At 43.4% G+C, this 7,443-nt stretch overlaps 1 pseudogene; it reads left to right on the top strand.

Moving 5' to 3' along the window:
• The first annotated feature begins 965 nt into the window (after positions 1 to 965).
• LOC104295459 lies at positions 966 to 3,500 on the top strand (annotated as a pseudogene).
• The last annotated feature ends 3,943 nt before the right edge of the window (positions 3,501 to 7,443 follow it).

Raw genomic sequence — 7,443 nt, 5'->3', positions numbered from 1 at the left:
TCGTGGTTTGGGCTGGGCTGGCCACTAAAACGAACGACAGATGCTCTCTTTTACTTCTCTCCTCTTCAGAGAAGGGAGACCATCTCCCTTTCGGGAGAGAAGGATGAGAGAAAGAGACTTACGAGTTTTAAAAAAGAAACTAAGTTACTTTAATGAAAATATGAATAAAATAATAAAAAGAAAATAATTAAATATATGCAATATATACAAAACCAAATCAAGCTCCCAGGATGACAATCACGACACCAGCAGGCACTGGTGAAGTCCCAGACTGGACTCAGTGACAGATGGGAACTGGATTCTGCATCTGCATTCAGGAATGCATGGATCGGGATCAAAGACAGATGAACAGATAGAGTCCTCCTCAGATGTTGGCCATTGAATAAAGAGAGCTGACCCTTTGATCCCTCAGCTTTTACACCGAGCACGAGGCAGATGGGATGGAATACCCTGTTGGTGAGTTTTGGGTCACCTGTCCTGTCTGCTCCTCCCTGCAGGTGAGACCCCACTGCGCTTTTCCTCTTCTGACCCTCCAATGGGGCAAATATCAAAGTTGGTTGGCCTTGGCTGTTATAGCAATAAGCATAAGCAAGAGCCTCTCTGCATACCATGCCTGGGCATCAGCTATAAACAATCAGGTCTTATCAATCTGAGAGTAGATACTGTTGGAAAAGCACACCATTAATTTCAGAGAGTCCAGCTGGTTAGAAGAGGCTTAACTGAAAAGTAAAATTACTGAACAGAAAATTGGTTCTGTTTCACCTCAAACCAGGACACAGGTCTAATGCGTTTGGCATTCTGTGCAGTCAGAAGGAGGCGAAGGGTTTCCATGATGCCAGCAGATCTGAAGCCACACCTTCCTTCCAAAACCACACCACACAGAGCTGATGGAGGACGCCACCATTTTGTGGGTCATTCCCTTGCAGGAGCTGACCGAGGGCTCCCTGGTGTCTCCGGAGCTGAAGATGGATGAAGAAGGCAACAGCACCAGCCTTGAGGCTGTGTTACCAGCAGGTGGAACACAAATTCTTCAGTTTGTAAGATACGGAGTACTTTGCTGACCAGAATTGCCACTGGAGCTGCAGTTGCATTACTACTTATAGCAATTGTTGTGTTTTGTCGTTTGCAGAAGAGGGAAACAATATAAACAACTTCAGCCACCTGTACTTCAGTACAGATTTTGGAAGCAAGACAAAGCGATGTTCTTTGGGCAGAAGATCATAAGAAAGGTTACAACTCTTCCAAACTCTGGTTGGGAACGCTGTGCCTCACCAAAGGATGTGAAAGCAGGCAAAATTTTTATTTGTGGCTAAAAGGACGCTGCATATTAAGAAGGAACAGCCAACTCTGCAGCCAAAATAACCACCTGACTGAATTTGATGTAAAGAATTCCCATTTGCCATCCAAAGTCCTATACACGCTTAAAATGCTAGGCTCCTTGGCCACTTTGAGAAACCTCTTTCTCTGGAACAGTGCAAGCACACGTTTCTTGTGCAATTGCATGAAGATGAATACATCTTTTGTCCCGGGCAGCTGGATAACAGCATCTACGCTGTGCAGGATGGCGAGCTGGAAGTTTGCATTCAAAAAAGGGATGGAACAGAAGTGGTTGTTAAGGAGGTGCTGGCAGAAGACAGTGTCCACAGCTTTCTCAGCATTCTTGATGTTATCACAGGTCACCCTGCTCCTTATAAAACAGTTTCAGCCCGAGCAGCCATTACACATGTATTGCGACTTCCAGCAAGTGCCTTTCATGATGTCTTCCAGAAATATCCTGAAACTCTTGTTAGGGTGGTACAGATCACCATGGTAAAGCTGCAGAGAGTGATATTCCTCACTTTGCACAACTGCCCTAGTGTGACTACTAAGCTCCTCAATTGTCAGAGCCAAGCGATCCCACTCGTCTCTGTGGCAAGTGTAACATCTGGAGGAAGTTCGAGCAAAGCAGTAAAAAGACAAGTGTCTAATGTATCAGAGAAAGATCGTGGAGAAAAGTTTGAAAAAGGTGGGGAAGCACTGGAAATAGATACAGTGAAGATTTCTGATACAGAAAACTCTGAACATGTTTTCAGAAGAAGCCTTTCTTCACCTCCTTATGCAGGGTCTGCAGAGGCTTCTAATAATTCCAGCGGTGCAAAGTCAGACACGGACATAGCATATGAAAGAGCCAGAGTGTACTTTGGCTCAGAGGACACTGACAGCAGTCCTGTTGTGAGCAAGTCGATACTAAAGAAGACCGTGATGGTGACAGAAACTCCTTCAGCACTTTTCCATTATAGTGCTGTGCGAGATTCCTGTAATAGCAAACATATTGATGCCATCGTTGAAGCAGCAAAGACAGACAATTCAGCCTTGATGAAATTTGATGATCCTTCGTTGTTGAATGGCAAAGTGACACTGCATCAGGTTACTGCTGGGACTGTGCTATCAAAGGAAGGAGATCAGGATGTTAATGTTTGTGGTCTCAGGGATGCTTCACATGTACCAGCATAAGATAGACTCGAAGGAGGACACCTGTCCATTACCCATCCAGGAGAAGTTGTAAGCCAGCTCTCAGGCCTGACTGGGGAACCACTAATTTTAACCATCACGGTCAATTGAGACTGCATCTTCCTGTCTATTTCCAAGTCCCATTTCTATGAGACAATGTGGAAGCAGCCAAGCATCATTCTTGGTGTGGCCCACACTGTTGTGAAGAGAATGTCCGCGTTCGTTAGGCAAATTGACTTTGCCCTGGATTGGATAGAGGTGAGCTGTTATAGGCAGAGTGACAAGTCATTGCCTTGAATGGTTGACTTTGCTCAGTCATATGGATGGATGATGGAGAAAAGCACCTGGCTGGTGAATATGGATAAGGAGACTAAATTGGAGTGGTAGAGGCACTAACCCATCAACCTAGAACCACGATGGTACACACAGTCAGAGACTCAGAACTTGCCAGACTCCCAGAGGGAGCACTGACATCTGTCAAATGCAAATTCCCCTAGGTTGTGACTAGGCTTATTCACTTGCTCGCCTAGAGGATTCTTGGCAGTCTTCAGCAGGGAGGTCATCCTCTTTGGTTACACAGCTTGAGTACCAAATGGGATGCCGGAAATCCTGTCAGCAATCTCTCCACAGCAGCAATTATGCCGGTGTCTGAAGAGATGCCACTTAACGGCTTTTACTCAGGAGCTCAAGCTCGCTCTCAGTGCTGTGGGTCCCGCTTTGCTCCTCACCAGTGGTAATATCAAACAGCGACTTGGTTCTGCTGCGCTGGACAGTATCCATGAATACCAACTAGCTGTCTAGGACAGCAGGAGGATATTCACCTCTACCAAGCAGACAGCATCCTTACTCCCTGGACTCAATGCTGCATCCGGCAGGCTGACCGCATCTTAATCATCAGACTGGGCGACCAGGAGCCTACTGTTGGAGAGCTGGAGAGGATACTGGAGGCACCGCTGGGGTTTCTGTTACCTACCAGTGAAGAACCTGCAGGGTTGCACCAGCCACCATAGCTCCCACAGCCCAGCACACCCATCCTCCGCAGCCTGTTTGCACTATGCTGCTGCAGTGTTGGGCATGCCGCACGAGGTACTCCGCTGCTGAGTTAGTGAGTCATTCCCGTCTCTTCTCCAACACATTGCATTTTTGCCACAAACCACAACTCAGAGTATAGCCATTTACTAGAACTGGACTGTGCAAAGCGTGAAGAGCAGCGCAGAAGCAATAAAACATAGTGTGTGCAAGGCGAGGGGGAAGGAACCCCAATGCAAAACCCAAACCATCATTTTTAAATATATATTGGTCGAAAACTAAAGCTGGGTAGCCCATTATGAGATAAATTAACTCAGCTTTATGATACAGTTTAAGTCTTAGGCACCATTCATGTTTACAGAGCAGAATTAAAACCTTCTGTAATAAGTTACTAGCTTGTGCCTATTCACAGAAGTGAAAAAATGAGAAGTAAAATGAAATCAGCTGGCTGTTACTCAGCCTCCACTGCCCAACTGGATCAGGAAAAGTGTTAAAATGAGTCCTGCAATTTTCCTTCCCGGCTCTTTGAGCTTGATTTTCAGCCTGCAAAAAAAAGGCACCTGAGAATGTTCTTAAATGCTCTCTGTGCCTCCCATCAAAGGAGTTTTCTACTTTGGAAAAAGAGAGCGAGCCTTGTCTCAAAATGTACTTTTGCCAGGAATTCTGTCCTGATTAGGCTGCCTTGGAGCACTTTCTTGGGTGGATGCCATACTGAAGTTATTGGATGGCAGCCATGTGTTCAGCACTCTTAAAATAAAGTCTATTCCCTTAATTTGCAACTCAACATAAAACTTAGGGCAAGTCTATTGATACCACTGGAGGGTGGGGCTAACATACATATGTATGCAATTATTTTCAGGATATTGCAATAAGTACATATATGTTCCCACAGAAGTTGCTCTGAAGTTGAATACTAATGATCCTTGGGCATGTGTTTTGCCCCTGTCTGGTTTCTTCATTTGCAAATTATTCCACATTCAAATCTCCCCACCGGTACTAATGAAAACGTTGGATAATCCATACATTTGAGTCAGCTCCTCCTAAAGACAGGCTGGCCTCTCCAGCCCTCATGATCCTAGCCCACGACATTAACAAAAGCTTAGCAAAGCACTTCAGTAAATGTTTATGGCCAAGCCTGCTAGACTGAACCCATCATCGCTGACCAAACTCAAGTGCATTTTTGAGCCTAAGTGTTTTAGAATGAGGCGTGTGGAAGAACGCCTTCATCAGGATCATTTTGTTGTTACCCAGAGAGCAGGAGGTAAGACTTTTCTCTCTCTCACTTGGAGAAAGAGTTGTCAGCATTTCTCATCCACATTTCACAGATCCATCGGGGAGGATGAAACGAGGTGGGCTACACATGGAAGGAAAGGTCATGCCAACTTGTATTTTTTCTGTGTAACAGGCATTCATTTTTAGAGATGTTAGTTTATTCTTTCACTCACAAGCTTTTCACCCTGTCTAATGCTTTACTGAAACCATCCACCCTATTTCAGACCTCATATTATCTCCTACATGGTTCCCTACCAGCTGTGAGGCTCCCTACGTGGCATTCAGAGAGAGAAAGACACAGAAGCAAGTGTGTGTACTCAGAATAAGAACAGCTAATATTCCCTTTCTCTTCCCGCTGGTCTCTCCCCAGACCCGGATCTCTCACAGCCACTCATGGAATAGCCATGCACATAAGTGCAAAAGACTGTTCTCGTGGTAAGGTTCCTCATGTAAAGCTAAGTGAAAGATGATTTGAAAGATGATTCTTGAGTTGCCAGAGGTACTAATCTAAACATTAATCCTTCATTTTCAATTATATCTTCTAATTAGGTTTTTTGTATCTTTAAAATCACAAAGTGACATTGGTTATTCCACAAGTGACTTGGGGTATATGAAACAGAGACAAGTCTGTCTGTTAACACTGAAGATGTATTTAGTACTCCGTAATTAACACCAAAATGGTAATCACTAATTTTCAGATAAAATTAACTATGGTTCATTGGGAAAAATTATGCATTCTGTTGAATATATAATTATATCTATTCTACAGCAATCACTGCTCATATTTACACATTGAGAAATGGCTGCTGGAAATATGACCTACTTGGTACTAAGAAACAGTTTTGATTTTGAAGAATATTTACACTATTGTACCTGAATGTTAAATTCCAGGAGGAGTATCCACATGCTGGCTAAACTATCAAATTACTTCTCATTTTTCATCTTTTCCTTTCTCTCTTTTTCCCCAGACTACACATTACCAATGATCTGCACAATTTTGTTCAGCATTTTGCTGGATGAACTTTGCAAACAGCTCTCTGCAGTGAGCACTAAGAAGGGGTTTTGGTAGCAGCAGTTGGAGTCTAAAGCGGATCAGCTTCATATAAAAGGTACAAACAACATAGGAGAGCGTGAGTCATTCCCCTTAATCTACACCAAGATGCTGAGTTCAAAACACAAAAAGGTCACCTCTCTGCACACAGATGACAGTACAAAGTGATCCAATTGTCGTCTTATTTCTCTTTAACATCCATGGCCTCTGTAATGCCACTTTGAACAGAAGATCACATGGGAGAGAAAAACCCCAGCATGCCTCGACTGTATGCGGAATCACAGAAGCTCAAGACAGAGAGGATGGATGAACCCCCTTGAGAAAGGCCACAGAGAACACTCACTACAACTAAAATCAGATTTTATCACTTCTGATTCCCTTAAATCTAAAATACAGTCACGGTATCATTCAAAGGGAGCCTGTTTTAGGAGTCCCTGATTTTATCATATCATATCATATCATATCATATCATATCATATCATATCATATCAGGAGATTCACAGGATTTTTGCAAAATCAAGCGTAGGAGTGGCATCCTATACACTCACTCTAATCCTCTGGAAACTGGCAGTGACTGCTACTCACTGGCACCACCTGTGTAATAGTCAAAAGAAGTAATATTTGCAATTAACCCCTAGCTTCACTATTAGCAGAGGGAGCCATGGGATGGGGGCTCACATACAGCCAACAGTGGGACACGGTGTGAGCTGAGAACCCACCAAAGCAGGCATGCCACTGGAACATCTTTTTATTAAATAGCTGTCTTTAATGCGACTAAATGTTTAGTCAAAGCTAAAGCATTAAGTGGAACCACTGCCTTTGATTGTCCTTTTAATTGGGAAGGTTTCCGTATCTAGGGCAATATGTCGAGTTAGACAGCCTGAGGAAGGACAGTAGGAGTGAAAAACAGAGATGAACAAACAGGTAGCGACAGCTACCACACCATTCTGTCCATGAAGAAAACCAGGGATTTGTTTAGAGCTAGGTTGGTCTCTGGTGAAGATGTGGGGAGACAGATGGAGCCTGTGAAATTAAAACAAAAAAAAAAAAAAAAAGAAGAATTATATGCAACTAGCCTTCATTTGCTCTTGAAATCTGTTTTGCCACTGATTGCTGGAAATGGTGAAATGTATGGTGAAATATGAAGTTTCAGACTGATACCATGGCCTCAGTTACAAGTGATGAGACCCTCCCTTTCCACCGTACCTCTCCTTGACTAATCTCGATATTGAAGCTTAGCTTCAATTTTCTTCTGCAAATCAGATGACCTCTTTAAAACACCTCCGGAGAAGAACACACTGCTCCAGACTAGGTTAGGAGAGACACCAAGCATATTGCTTGCAGGGAGTGAAAGTGTTTTTTGAAATACCCAGTATTGTCACACAAGTATTAGGGTACCACTACAAATAGAGAAATGTTTGTAGATTGTTACCCAAGCTGTGGAAAAGGCTTTGAGCACCCAGCGTAGATAATGAAAAACATTAATCAATGCAAAATTCTAACCTTCACCTTACCATTTACAGATCAAATTTGCAATGGCACCAAGTCATTTTATAATCCCTTGATGCCAAGATTGTCTGGATCAATCTGGCTTCCAGCAT

This window comes from Charadrius vociferus, unplaced genomic scaffold, assembly GCF_000708025.1.
Source record: "Charadrius vociferus isolate BGI_N301 unplaced genomic scaffold, ASM70802v2 scaffold491, whole genome shotgun sequence".
Classification (NCBI taxonomy): domain Eukaryota; kingdom Metazoa; phylum Chordata; class Aves; order Charadriiformes; family Charadriidae; genus Charadrius; species Charadrius vociferus.
This window is presented reverse-complemented; position numbering and strand designations above follow the sequence as displayed.